Raw genomic sequence first — 15,545 nt, 5'->3', positions numbered from 1 at the left:
GGCATGGTGATCAGCCTGGGCTACATGAGCCCTTGTCTCAAAATAAAATAAAATAAATAGAGCCAGGGCCGGTGAGAGATGGATAAACAGATAAATGCACCTACCCCAATGCCTAACCTTAGTTCAGTCCCCAGGACCCACGTGGTAGAAGGAGAAACAGATTCCCACGGTTGTCCTCTGACCCATACATACCCTTACACACTCATGCACACTTAAGTTTGGTGTTGGGGTTTTTTGGTGGGTGGTGGTGGTGGTGGTGGTGGTGGTAGTTTTTCAAGACATGGTTTCTCTGGGTTGTCCTGGCTATCTTGGAACTCGCTCTATAGACCAAGCTGGCCTCGAATTTAAAAAAAAAAAAAATTAAAAAAATAAAGCAAGGGCTAGAGAAATGCCTTAGCCGTTAAGAGCACTGGGTGCTTAAGCAGAGGACCTGGGTTTGGTTCCCAGCACCCACATGGTGACTTACAACGCTCTGTAATTCCAGCTCCAGGGAATTTAATACCTCTGGCCTCCATGGGTACCTGGCACTAATGTACACACACACACACACACACACACACACACACACGTAATTACATATAATAAAAATAAGTCTTTAACCTGATTTCTTGAATATCCCTTTAAAATCCAACTTTGAACCACATCTAATCTCATGATTAGGGCCTTTACCAAAAAGAGAATGCTAACTTGTTGAGATAGGATACAGTTAATGCATTTCTGGACGGCTTGGTACTCACTGTGTACTCAGGCCTGCCTCAAACTCATGGCAATCCTCCTACCTTACCCTCCCAAGTGAATGCTGGGATTATAGGTATACTCCAAGCCATATCGTTTGGAGCGATCAAACCAGAGCTTGCTGAAGTTACGCAAGCACTCTACCAACACGGCTACATCCCCAGCCCATAAAAGGCTTGTTATTAGTGTGTTCACATTTCTTTATTTATGTGGAGTGGGCGAAGTCATGTCCGGGTGCTTGTGAAGTCAGAAGACAGCCTTCAGGAGTGGGATCTCTCCTTCCAAGCAGGTCCTGGGATGGAACGAGGTCATCAGGTTGGTATCCAGGCCCCTTACCTGCTGAGCCATCCTCCCAGCAGAATAGGTTTGAGTAGGTATGGGGTCTCCTTCCAACCTCTTCTCTCAGCTACTCGTTCTCACCAGAGGGGATCTGTTAGTTTGTTCTGTGTTCTGGAGCTATTTCATGCATTTGAATCAGTGCGTAGCCTTTGGATCTTCTCACACAGACAGAAGCCGTATACATACATACATACATTCGAACACACACACACATTCTCTCTCCATACAAATGAAATAAATCTTAAAGAGGGGCACGGGGACGGGAGAGGTTATGGTATAGCTCAACTGGTAAAGTGTTTGCCTAACATGCATAAAGCCTGGATTTATTCTCCAGCATTTCACAAAACCTGGCATGGTTTTATGCCGTATACACCAGCATACTTTGTCTTTTTTCCAGTTAACATGGGAATCTCTCCTTATTAAAAGTAAGAGCTGCCTCAGCCTCTGTTTCTCTCACACGATTTATCTAACCAGTTTCCTGCTGGTGGATGTGGAGTGCTGCAACTTGTTCGTCTCTTCCTTGTTGTGTGGCACAAGGTCTTTCTGTATAGCCCTGGATGCTCTGAAACTTGAAATTCTCCTGCCTCAGCGTAGCGCATGCTGGGATTACAGACCTGGATTGCAGATGTCCACCGCTGTTTTTTAATTGTAATTGCATATTACAAGTATTTTTATTGAGCCAGGCCTGCTTACTCACACCTTCAATCCCCAAACTCTGGAGGCAGAGGCAGGCAGATAATGCCTCTGTGAGTTTGAGGCCAGCCTGGTCTACATAATGAGTCCCAGGACAGCCAGGGCTACACAGAGAGACTGTCTCCCAAACAAAAAAACAAACAACAACAACAAAAAACTCCAGTATTTTTATTTATGTTGGAGGTGTGTGTGTGTGTGTGTGTGTGTGTGTGTGTGTGTGTGTGTGTGTGTGTGAGAGAGAGAGAGAGAGAGAGAGAGAGAGAGAGAGAGAGAGAGAGAGAGAGAGAGAGAAAATAAAGAATCTCCAGTTCTCTTCTGTGGCTATAAAGTACTTTAATGTATGCATATATTATAATGGTATTTGCTACTTTGGTTAATGTCAGTATTCATCAGGGTTCTCCAGAGAGCAGAACCAGCAGGATTATGTACATGTCTATTAGTATGTATGTGTGTGTGTTTGGTTTTGTTTTCTTTCATATTTTTGGCATTTTGTAACCTGGGCTGTCCCAGAACTCACCACATATCTGAGGATGGCCTTGAATTCCTCACCTTCCTGCCTCCGCCTCTCAAATGCTGAGATCACAGGTTTGTGCTGTCATGCCAATCTCGGCTGTTTTATCCTTTTTTTTTTAAGGTTTATTTATTTTTATTTTATGTGCATGTATATGTGTTTGAGGATGCCCCTGGAATGGGACTTACAGACAGTTTGAGCTGCCATGTGGATCCTGGGAATTGAACCCAGGTCCTCTAGAAGAGCAGCCAGCGCTCTTAACCACTGAACCATCTCTCCGGCCCCCGAGCTGTTGTTTTATCTTAAAGGATTGGCTGTTGGGATTATTGGAGTTTGAGAAGTCTTAGCGTAGATGACAGCCAAGACCCAGAGAAGAGCTGCCGTTTGTTTCACAGGTTGACTACTGGCAAATTTCTTCTTGCTCCAGGAGAGGTCAGGCTTTTTTATATTAAGACCTTAAGCTGATTAGATGAGGCTACTCATGATCCAGAGGGAGTCTGCTGTACTCAAACTCTCCTAATTTAAATTTAATTCCATTCGAAAAAACACCTTCACCAAAAATATCCAGAATGGTGTTTAACCACCTGAGTGACATGGTCCAGCCATCATAGTGGCAGCTGGGCTGCTGGTGGATGTTCAGTGCTACAACTTGTCTGTCTCTTCTTTGTTGTATGAAACAGGGTCTCCATAGCCCTGGATGCTCTGGAACTTTTGATGTTTGAATCTTTGCTCCCACCACCACCAAGGTCATCCAGAACTTTCAAGGAAAGTCAGTGCACTTGGCCAGGGTCCAGGTGTGCTCAGGAGACCTCAGAGACCCCTGAGAATCCAATGTAAGAATTCATGAAGGGCATGGTGGTGCCTTTAATCTCAGCACCCAGGGGGCAGTGGCAACAGAGCAGCTTGGCTCCCGGCCAATTCATAGAGTGATAAGCCAGAGCCACTCTTATCAAGGCAGGTGTAGTGGCACACACCTGCAGTCCTAGCACTTAGGAGACAGGAGGATTGCTGCAAATTCAAGGCCAGTCTGGAATACACAGTGAAGCTGTACCTCTAAAAGCAGATGGGACTGGGACTGGGGATACAGCTCAGTGCAGTGATCACTTAGCATGCACAAAGCCACGTTTGATCCCCACACCAAGGAAACTCAACTTGACAGCACACATGTGTGATCTCAGCACTCCAGAAGTAAAGGCAGGAGATCAGAGGCTCAGGTTTATCCTCAGCTGTTACAGAATGAGTTCTAGGCCAGCCTGGAATATATGAGATCCTATATCTGAAAATCAAAACGAAAGCATAAGGACTAGGGACATTGCTACGATGGTAGAGTGTTTGCCTAGCATGTATGAAGACTTGTTCAATCCCCAGAGCCCGTATTAAAAAGCCTGAGTGTGTGCTTGGGAGACAGAAGCAAATGGATCACTTGTGAGTTGAAGGCCAGCCTGATCTACATAATGAGAGCCTGTCTTTAAAAAGAGGTGGACATGCCGGGCAGTGGTGGCACACGCCTTTAATCCCAGCACTTGGAAGGCAGGGACAGGTGGATCTCTGTGAGTTCAAGGCCAGCCTGGTCTACATACAGAGTGAGATCCAGGACAGGCTCCAGCGCTACACAGAGAAACCCTGTCTCAAAAAAAAAAAAAAAAAAAGGTGGACAACACCCCAAGGAATGAATGACACCTGAAGTTGGCCTCCAGCCTCCCACACATGCACAGAGGTGCATGCACACTTGCATATACACATAAAATCAAAACCCACTCATTACAGAAAGGGAAAACTCGGGCCTGGAGAGTGGTGGGGGACCAGTGGACATAACGATGCTGTCCTGCAATCAATGACATCTTACTTGATTCAGAAAAGGGGCACAAAAGCAGCAGTGTCCTCAAACCAAGCCATCCAGAGCTGGCCTTGCTCAGGCTGTTCACACCCTTGGTGGCCCTGGAGCAGGTTCTGCTACTCAGGTGGGTTTTAGCAGTGGCTTCCTGGTGGCCCTATTAAGTCTCGACCCTTACAGAGTCCCACATGTTTTCCGTGGGCATTCTTTGCAGGGCTGACAATCCAAATGCTCATGGCTCTGTATAGTGTCCGGGGTAAAGGCTAACCACTAGCAGCCTCCCTGCCTACCTTCGGAACACTCCATCCCTGTCACCTCCTAGCAGGTGTTGATGCTGAAGAAGTCATATCACGAGGCCACCTCTCCTCAGTGCTTCCCTACGCTGTCTTTTTATTGTGTTGGTTTTTGACTATATTATACAGTCATGGCTGGCCCGGAATTCACACAGACCAAGCTGTTTTCAAGCGCGTGCTGATCCTTCTGCCTCTGCCTCCCAAGTGCTTGGGTCACAACTCCTGGTGCCCCCAACAACTGACAGCCACAGGGCCCTTCATGGCTGTCACAGGAGCCGGGAGCGCAGGGTTTGCAGTCAAGCAGCTTCAGTTCCAGTACTGGCCTTTCTGCTAACTGTGATGTCAGGTAACTGCCACAGCCTATTAGAACCTCAGTTTCCCCGTTTGTGAATGGGTACTGTTGGCTCAGTGCTATGGCATAGAGCACTAAGCCCAAAGCCTGCACGTCAACCTGGGAGCTACTCATGTGTTTCCAGGGTTCTGGTCCTCACCCGCCTATGAGCTTGTTGGCAGGGGTTTGTTTTTAGCTCAGGAAGCTCTGCCTGCTTTTAGCATGTTCCAGCTCTCCTCTTTCCCACCCACCTTGTCCTGAGTCTTATCCTCAATGAGCAATACATTATTTTATTTATTTATTATACATACATGCACACATGTATGTATGTATGTATACCATGTGTGTACTTGGTGTCCATGAAGGTCAGAAGAGAACATCAAATATGCTGACATTGGAGTTACATAGATGGTTATGAGCCAGTATGTGGGTGCTGGACCAAACCCAGTCCTCTGCAAGAATAAGTGTTCTGAACTGCTGAGCTATCTCCCCAGCCTCTCTTTTCTTTTTCTTTCTTTCTTTTTTTTTTTTTTGTTTGTTTTTTGTTTTTGTTTGTTTGTTTTTTGAGGCAGGATTTCTCTGTGTATCTTTTTGCCTTTCCTGGATCTCTCTCTGTAGACCAGGCTGGCCTCAAACTCACAAAGATCTGCCTGCCTCTGCTTCCTGAGTGCTGGGATCAAAGGTGTGCACCACCACCACCACCACCACCACCACCACCACCACCACCACCACCACCACCACCATCATCATCGCCGCCGCCGCCCAGCTCTGTTTTTTTTTTGAAAGGATACTTATTGTGTGTTTGTATGTGGATGGGGCTGGAAGGTGGTGGGGGAGTGTTCATTGCTTAGTTCTGACATTATTGTTTCACTTTGCTCTGATGCTGTTAAAAATAAAAGGTGCTGGGCAGTGGTGGCCCACACCTTTAATCCCAGCACTTGGGAGGCAGAGCCAGGTGGATCTCTGTGAGTTCGAGGCCAGCCTGAGCTACAGAGTGAGATCTAGGACAGGCACCAAAACAACACAGAGAAACCCAATCTTGGAAAAAAAAATTATACACACACACACACACACATACACACATACATATGCTAAGAGGCTGATGAGATGGATCAATGGTCAAGAGCACTGGCTATTCTAGAAGGAGCCCCAGGTTTAGTTCCCAACACCCACATACTAGCTCACAACCATCTGTAACACCAGTTCCTGGGGCTCTGACACCTTCTCCTGACCTCCACAGATACCAAGCACACATGATGCACATGCATACATACAAGCAAAACACTCATACAATAAACATATATACATATAAACTGGTAGTGAGAGGAAAATTCCCAAATAGCCCAAGTGGTCAGCTGTGGTATCCCCTGTGGTATCAAGTGCCTCACACATGGGCGCCTCAGCTGTGGTAGTTCACAGGTAAAACACTTGCCTCGTATGCAGAGGGGCTATGTGTCAAAGCAAAAATTTAGAGCTGGGCACAGTGGTGCATGCCTGAAATTGCAGCTGGGCACAGTGGTGCATGCCTGAAATTGCAGCACGTAGGAGATGGAAGTGGGTGATCAGCAGTTCAAAGTCAGCCTCAGCTGCATAGCCAATTCAAGGCCAGCCTGGGCTATTTGAGACTCAGTCACAAAAAACAATACCAAAGCAAGTTCAAACAAATTATAGAACTGGAGAGAGAGAGAGAGAGAGAGAGAGAGAGAGAGAGAGAGAGAGAGAGAGAAACAACCTACTCTCAGAGGCAACTGCTGAACAGTCTCTATTTTATCATCTTGTCCGGTCGTTATCCCTTTAAAGTGTATTTATTTTATGGGGGAGGGGAGGCACATTCCAGAGCATGCCCATGGAGGTCGGAGGACAACTTGTGCAAGGTCCTTCCTTCTGGCTTGTGCGTGCAGGGGATCAACCTCCGGCTGTCAGGCTTGATGGCAAGCACCTTTACCTGCTGAGACATCTCATCAGCCTCTCTACCTCTCACTTTGTGTGTTCGTCATCAACTGTAGCCGCCTCTACCTCCTAATTTTACTAGTTGCATGACTAGGAGCCTGAGGTAGCATGATTGCCAAGAGTTCTAAGCCGCATAACAAGACCGTCTCAAAAAGAAAACAAAATACAAAACCAAAGCTGGACTTGGAAGTGGAAGCAGAATATGACCTACTAACTGAGACTTTGTTAAGACTCTTAACTGCCTGGTGCTGGAGAGATAGCTCAGTGGTTAGAGCACTTGCTGCTCTTGCAAGAGGATCTGGGTTTGGGTCCGAGCATCTACATGGCTGCTCATAAATAACTGTAATTCCGGTTTCAAGGAATCCAGTACCCTCTTCTGGCCTCTGAGGGTACACATAGTATACATATATACATGCAGGCAAAACGCTCATACACATAAAAATAGTTTAAAAAAACTAGTACTGCATTTGCAGAGGATCCAAGTTCAGTTCCCAGCACCCCTGTTGGACGGCTCACAACCACCAGTAACTCAAGCTCTAGGGCAGTGTTTGTCAACCTGTCAGTGGAGACCCTTGGGGTCAAACAACCCTCTCACAGAGGTCACCTAAGACCATCAGAAAACACAGACAATTACTTTACGATTCACAACAGTAGCAAAATTACAGTTATGAAGTGGCAACGAAAATAATTTTCTGATTGGGGGCCACCACAGCATGAGGAACTGCAGTAAAGGGTCGCAGCGTCAGGAAGGTCGAGAACCACTGGTCTAGGGGATCTGACGCCCTCCTCTGGCCTCCTCAGGCTGTGCAAACTCACATTTGCGAACTTCTCACAGACACACATATATACATATAGTTAAATACATAAAATACTTTTTTTTTTTTTAAAAAAAGCCACTTCTTTTTTTAATTATTTATTTATTATTCATTCATTCATTTTTTTTTTGTTTATTATGTATACAGTGTTCTGCCTGCATGTATGCCTGCAGGCCAGAAGAGGGCACCAGATCTCATGACAGATGGTTGTGAGCCACCATGTGGTTGCTGGGAATTGAACTCAAGACCTCTGGAAGAGCAGTCAGTGCTCTTAACCTCTGAGCCATCTCTCCAGCCCGATAAAATACTTTTTAAATGAAAGAGAAAAAAAGATTCTGGCTCCAGCAGGGTTACTTGTACACGAGTCTGGGCATCAAAGTCGACGTGAAGTTAGAGCTGTTCTCTAAAACACCCTGGCCCTTCACAAAGAGCCTCTTAGGACTCGGCTGATTGTGTTTTTAGTGCGCTGTCTGTTCTCTTGGCTAAGGGGATTCTTCAGCACTTCTCACCTTGTTGTATGGAACAGGGAAGCTTTGCTACTGTGTACGGGGTGTCCTGGGCTGGGCGGCAGGGCCAAGGAAGCGGGTACCGTGGTGCACAGACTGCCCCGGGCTGGGCGGCAGGGCCAAGGAAGCAGAGCAGAGTCATACTTCCCTTCACACCTGCCAGGCTCAATTTCATCAGCTCTGCCGGTGGTGAAAGCAACCCCAGAATCAAACAACCTGCCCCCTTGTCCCTTTGGGGATCAGCATTCTTCTTAGATCATCCCTATAGTTTTGGGGTGTAGAGCAATGGCTTCTGTAATTTTGTACGAGGGGTGGTACCCAGGGGAGCTGGAGTGCAGTGACTTCAGAGACCTGCCCGGCTCCATCCTTGGAGAACTTGAAATCAAGCTTGAGAAGCTGGAGCAATACACACAGGGAATCATAAATCCTGGTATTCCCTGGATTTGTGAGTGATGTCGGAGGTTCAGTGTCCAGGGAGCAGAGGGCATGAGAGATGGGGGGAGGGACTTGAGGCGAGCCTGAGCCCTGCAGCTGGGTCAGAGTTGCCCTGACAGGTGCCTGGAGCAGGGGTGGCAGGGGGTGACTTTTGAGCTGTACTTCCCTTCCCATGACCTGTGCATGGAGGGAGATAGGGAGCTGCCTGGGGCCTCTGGGAAGCCCAGTGCCTACTGGTGACTAAATAAGGGCTTACAGAGGCTTATGGAATAAGGCTGCTTTCACTTCAAAGAGCTGTTGCAAAGCAGCTTGGTGAAGAGAGGTAAGTGCAAATGAATCCTAAACAGATGGACTCCATTTCCTAGACAATGCCCCTGGGCTTCAGCAAGAAGAGCGCAAGTGCTTAGCCAGGAGACCGTGAGTTTTTGCTGATCCCAAAATATGCGCAATGATTGTGCGTGGAACACAGCCAAGATGCTGGAAGTGTGTCAGACCCCAGGTCCTTAGGAACCTCAGGCATCAGCTGCTTCCCTGCAACTCCATCAAGCTCCCCTCAGTGGCCTTGAAGGAGACCCCGCCCCAGTCTGGGTAAGTTCTAGATAGAGGAGCCCCTTGTCCCTCTGAGTCCTTCCTCTTTCCTGGGTGGTTTCCTCGACTATAAAATACAGGGATTATAGCACATAGGAGGTGGGATAAAAAGAGCAGGAATTCAAGGCTACCCTTGACTACATATCAAGTTAAGGCCAGCCTGGGCTACCTGACTATTTCAAAAACTAAGCAAACAAGCAGCAAGCAGGGATTAATTTAGATGATCTCTAAAGAAGTGGTGTGTGTGTGTGTGTGTGTGTGTGTGTGTGTGTGTGTGTGTGTGTGTGTGTTTATATGTGTAGTGTATATGCATATGGTGTATGTTCACTTGTGTGTAGGTACATGTGCTTGAGTGTGTGGAGGCCAGATGAGGATGTCGGGTGTTCTGCTCTGTCATCTCCATCTTATTAGCTTGAGACAGGGTCTCAAGCTCCTGGAGCTGAGCTTGCAGCCAGCCAGCCCTAGTGTCTCCCACTATGCTGATGTTAGAAGTCTAAGCCCAGTCATGCCCAGCTTTTCACATGGGTGCTGGGGATTTGAACTTAGGTCTTCATACTCTCAATGCAAGTGCTCTTTCTCTCTAATCTTTCTCGCCAGGAGCTTACTTTTTCTTTTGAGGTTTTGTCTCACTGAGTTGCCCAGACTGATCTTAAACTCACTCCGTAGCCCAGCCAGGCATTTTTCAGCCTCCTGGATAGCTGGGATCACAGGAATGCACCACTAGGCACCAGCTCCCTCCAGGGTGGGGGAGTGGGGATAACATGGAGAGGGAGTTGAAGTGTTCAGAGAGGTCTGTTTGAGAAGCTGATAGAATCAAGTCTTGTAGGATGATAAGAAGCCTGACCTGTAATGAGGCACTCAGGAATAGCGCCTGCAAAGGCCCTGAGGTGAGTGGTGCATACTTTGTATCTGGAGAAACAAAGGGCCAGTTTGGAAAGCGGAAACAAAGGGAAGTGGACAGGAGTCAGCAGGGACAGATACACGGGCAGATTAAGAGCTCAACTCTTCCCCTTGGGGTTAGCGTCCAGATTCCAGCGGTGTTATCTACCTTCAGGAGTCTCCTGTGACCTGGGGATGGTCATTTCCCCTCTCTGGGTCTGCTTTCCTTTAAGGTGGATTGACCCTGTTATATGTGCCATGCTGGGCCTGGTAGTATCCTGGGAGACTCTAGATGTCCACACATAAACTAAATAAATGCCACCACTGTATGGCACTGGAAACCTCTGGAAGCTGTCAGTGGCATTGACTCGTATGTTCATAATTGAGCGAAGTCATTCTTTACACCATTCTTGTCCCCAGGGCAGTCAATCCGCCAGCATTGATCTACTGGGTTGAGCTGGCCTTATTTCACATCTCTCATCTGTCTAGTTCCAGGAGGAGGAGAAAGAGGTCTGGGGGAGCTGGAGGCAGGGGCTCAGGCCCTGTGGCTGTGCGGCTAAGGATAGGGCCCTGAGAAGATGTCATTTTTTTATGAATGATTTCCTGACAGGACTGACTCAGCCTCAGCCAGAGGCTGCAAGAGCTGGGGAACAAACCTCTTTTCCGGAGCCTAATCTGCCCCGGGGCAGCCGGCTCCAGAGACGGAAAGGCCTGCAGCTCAGAGTGATGGGGTGGGCGACACCGGTGGTCTTCGGCGGTTTGTCACCTCCCTGCTTTTCTTAGCTCGTCAGGGAGGCAGTGGGGGAGGAGCAGGCCCACTGGCTTCTCCTCCTCTGGCTCCGGCTCCAGGCTCCCTCCTCCTTGGGAGGCCTGCTGTCAGCAGCTTTCAGCTCCGCTGCCTGCCGGGAGCCTGCCCAGCCTCCAGCAGAGGTGTCATGGGAGGAGTAACACCCCAGCTCTGCAGGATCCCTCAGCTCCCACAAGCCTCTGCTGCCAGGCCTAGAAGCAGCTGGCGGGGTGGGAGCAGGGTGAGGGCAGAGCTCCTGGGAAGCCGGAGGGAGGGGGAGATCAGGAAGGATTCTGCCTTCCCTACCCATGTACCAGTCTCCAGCTCCCTCCCCAGAATATTCTAGTACTGGAATATTCCCTAGGTTCAGAGAAATCGTGCCTGGGAGAAGCAGCTCTGTGCTTTTGGCTGCTGTGGGAGGATTTTCAGGCCCTGTCTCAGAGCCTGGGCGGAGCAGAGCATGGTGGCTCACACCTCTCATCCCAGCAAGCAAGAGGTAGAGGCAGGAGGAGCATAACAAGTTCAAGGCTAGCCTGAACTACATAGTGAGTTCAAGGCTAGCCAGGGTTAGTATGAGACCCTCTCTCAAAAACCGAGCTGGATGTAGTGGCTTGCCTCAATCCCAGCACTTGGGAAGCATAGCCAGGTGGATCTCTGAGTTCAGGGCTAGCCTGGCCTACATAGAGAGTTCCAGGCCAATCAGAGAGACACAGCAAAGCCCTCTTTCAAAAACACAACAAATCTGAACAAACAAACAAACCCAACCAAATAAAAACTGAAGTAAAAAACAAGCCAGTCATGGTGGCATGTGCCTCTTATCCTGCTACTTGGGAGGAGATAAGGCAGAGTGCAGGAAAATGAGGGGTTCAAGGCTAGCCTCAACTACAGTGAGTTTGAGGCCAGCCTGGGCTCCATTAGACACTGTCTTAAGACAGAGAGAGGCAGCTAGAGGAGTCAGGGCTCTGGAGGTCCCTGCTCGTGTAAAGGGTCTTCCTGTCTGCATGACTTCACAAAGCTTTGAGAAGTCCGGCCTTCGGAACACCCTCCTCAGTCTACCCCTTTTTTCCCCACTCTCTGGCCCTCGCTTGGCTCTCTGAAGGACGATGAGATGAGCCCTGACTCAGCTTTGCCACTGTTCTCTGCAGAGGCCTCAGAGAAGAGACAAGACCCCAGGGTTCCTGAGGTGATGATGCCCACCACGGGGGCTCTGGGACTTGCCATGGCAGGGGATCACCAGGCTCCTGTACTCTCTTGGGGTCAGCTGTGATGATGGATTCTGGGAAGCTCCTGGCGGGCGATATGCAGAGTGGGGTGGGAAGGAGGCTGTCGGCTGCTGCAGGACCTAGACAACTGAGTTCTGAGGAGCCTCTGGCGCAGGCCGCCTTGTCATCAGGCCAAGCCCTGGAATTTTGTGCCAAATCTCTGGAAAGAGCCCTGTCCTGCCAGCCAAGGGACAGAAAAACAGATTAAAGGTTCCAGGAGTGGCGGTGGTGGCGAATGACTGTAATCCCGGCCCTTGGGGGATGTAGAGAAGAAGATCAGAAATTCAAGGTCAGCTTTGCAAATCTGACGCCAGTTTGGGCAACATGAGACCCTGTCTCAATAAATAAATAAATGCCCGGGTGGTGGTGATGCATGCCTTTAATCTCAGCACTCGGGAGGCAGAGTTTGAGACCGGCCTGGTCTATGGTCCAGGACAGCCAGAACTGTTTCACAGAGAAATACTGTCTCGAAAAACAAACAAATAAATAGATAAGTGGACAGATAAATAAACCTAAAATAAATGAATACACAGGCCTGGAAGCTACCCCCAGCCTTACTTACCATCTCTGAGTTGGTGTACCAACTCCTCCTCCATCTCCTGCTCATACTGGCCAGGAGCCAGGCAGGTGTGACTGTTTCTGTGAGTTTAATGCCTACGCTGGAGGAGCGAACTCGGGGAATCACACAGGCCTGGTGGTTTTCACAGTCGGCTTCCCTCCTGGACAGCCAGCATGGCTGGGGTGGCTGCCTTTGTCGTGGACATTTTTCCTTGTTCAGCCTCCCTTTGCATCGTGATAGATACAGACCTCCAGACCTCCAGGTCACCATGCTTTTGTTTCCCCCTAGGGCTTGGTGGGGACCTCCATCCCTGTACCTAATTCTTCAACATACCTGCTCCCTAACTAGACATTACGTTTCCTGGAGTTCTGACATATCAAACCCCGCAGCTGACACCCGTTACTTGTGAAAATAATTTCTCTGATTGTCTCAGAGGATGGAAAAGGAGAAGTGAGGTCCCACTCCCTACACTGTCCTGTGCCCCCCGTTTTTATGACATTAGGGGTTGAGTCCAGGGTTGCTCTCTGCTCCCCTCTGTTCCTCATTGGCAGAGTCAGGGTGCCATGGTCACTTCTGAAGCCCTGGACAGCAGAAGAGGCAGGAATGTCACCAGGGCGTGGGGAAGAATGGTGGCTACAGGCTGTACTTCCTCTTCTGCTCACACCTGCCATATCCTGGCCATGTGGTTTCTGCCCTCTGTGAGAGCCGATAAACCAAGGCTGGAGGCCCAGCACCACTCCCCGCCCCCACTCCCCGCCCCCACACCTCCTCTAACTGGGCTAGGTAGAAGTCCCTTACCCTGGGCGGTACTTGGCATGTGGTTGCTTGATACAGGCTTATGGCAGGCAGGTAGACTGGCAAGCTGGCAAGTGACAGCCTCTGAGTTGCCAAGGACATTTGACACACTGCCCTACAAGCTTGCATCTTGGAACGCTGAGCTGAGCTGGCTGGATAGCAAGAGTGCTACAAATCGGCCCTCACACCCGCGCGGAGGTTGGATTGCCGGGGCTCAGGGCTCTTTGGAGACAGGCAATGCTCACTCTCCATACTGCCTAGGCCTGTGTTTGCATCAAGGTGGCTCTCAGCACGGAGCAGTGAGGACCAGAAAAGGCTGTGGATGTGAAGGAGATGCAGTAGCTGCCAGCTTTATCACCTGTGTGGGGATTTGGGGGACTGTGCCCCGCAACCGAGAGACTCCAGGATCCAATTCAGCCGCCAGACGCTTCTTAGACTTCAGGGACACCTGGTGGTCACCAGGCCTCCCAAGTGTCCCAACCCCTGCCCAGGGTGTGCATGAACCTACACGCCATGTGAATAAAGGGCAGCGTGCCTGGCCTAAGTGGCAGTTAGGAGAGCAGACTCTAAAACCACAGGGGTATGTGGTAGCCTGGTTCTGTGCCTCAGTTTCTCTGTTAGATAGTCCTTCGAAGTCCAGCCCTGCTGCTCCTGGTTGCCTGGTGTCTGGCCTGCTGTGGTTTCAGTGTGACCTTCCAGGGGCTCCTGGGTGAAGTCCTCCTCTCTGGCAGGTCTCAGCTCCACCGACGTTTCCTCCAAGAGGCCTTCCCTGGCCACTTGTCTGTCACATCTCATGCCCCACTATGTTTTCGGGCTTTGTGTGTTGTCCTCTTTTATTGTCTTGTCCCAACACCAGAGCTTGGTGCTTTTGTTTTGAGACCAACTCCTGTAATCCAGTCTGGCCTTGAAACAGGAGCCAAGAATGACCTTGAACTTCTGATCCTCCCATGCCTGTCTCCCAAACACTGAGATTATAGGCAAATGTCACCGTGTCCTTTTAGGTTTGCTTTTTGTTCATTTTGTTTTGTTTTGTTGAGACACAGCGTCTCCATGTAGCCCCGGCTGTCCTAGAACTCGCTCTGTAGACCAGGCTGGCCTCTACCTCCCGAGTGCTGGATCAAAGGTGTGCGCCTCTGCCTCTGGGCTTAGGTTTGATTTTGTGAGTCGGTGTCTCAATCTATAGCTCAGGATGCCCTGGAATTCCTTCTGTAGCCCAGGCTGGCAGTTCTCTTGCCTCAGTCTCCCCAGTACTGGGATAACGCCCTGTGCCGGGCTTGAATAACTATTCGGTGAATGATTGAATGAGTAGATGTCCTGAGGGTCTCTACTGTCCTTCAGCTGTAACTCAGTGCCCACTGTGGGCATAATTCATTCCTAAATCAGTAAGAAGGGGTCTTGCTATGTAGCCTTGGTTGGCCTGGAACTTGCTATGTAGACCAGGCTGGCCTCAAGCTCATAGAACTCTGTCTGCCTCTGCCTTCCAAGCGCTGGGATTGAGTGTGTACGCCCCCATATCCAGCTTTCCCCTGGACTTTGGAAGGACACTAGACAGTACCTTGGGCATCTAGCTCAGACAAAGAATGGGCCTTTCTGGAGCCACCTCTGTGCTGTCCTGGCTCCCTGCTGCTCCCTGGTGGCTGTGTGAAGGTGGACTCACGCATGTGTGAAGCTTGGTGTGTATGCCAAAAGAAGTGAGGCCTGCAAGGAGGGTCCTGGACCTGAGGTAGGCGGAAGACCCAGAGACAGCTCCTGGAAAAATGGCCAGTTTGACCTGAAAAGATGGGCCAGTAAATAAAGTGCTTGCTACGTAAGATCAAGGGCCTGAGTTTGGATCCCTAGTACCTGCGTTTAAAAAAAAAGAAAGAAAGAAAAAGAGGAAGGAAGGAAGGAGGAAGAAAGGAAGGAAGGAAGGAAGGAAGGAAGGAAGGAAGGAAGGAAGGAAGGAAGGAAGGAAGGAAGGAAGGAAGGGGAGGTCATTTGGGGCTAACCTGGCCAGCCCCAGATCCAATAGCACTTTTGGGTGCTTGTGTCTAAAATGCTGAATGTTGTGGGATTTCCTTTTTCCCAGTCAAGCAGTGTATTTATTTCACTTTCCCCAGCCCTGAGCATCAAACTATCGCATGAAACCATCTGTGCATTTCCAACGCCAGGGACCCTGACACAAGCCTTGCACTGGTGGGTAGATTGTATCTGAGTTTTTATGAAGATGTCTGAACTGTTTGCATTGTTTTTA

The sequence above is a fragment of the Peromyscus maniculatus genome, chromosome 4 (assembly GCF_049852395.1).
Source record: "Peromyscus maniculatus bairdii isolate BWxNUB_F1_BW_parent chromosome 4, HU_Pman_BW_mat_3.1, whole genome shotgun sequence".
NCBI classification, from domain to species: Eukaryota; Metazoa; Chordata; class Mammalia; order Rodentia; family Cricetidae; genus Peromyscus; species Peromyscus maniculatus.
Note: the sequence above shows the minus strand (reverse complement) of the source record.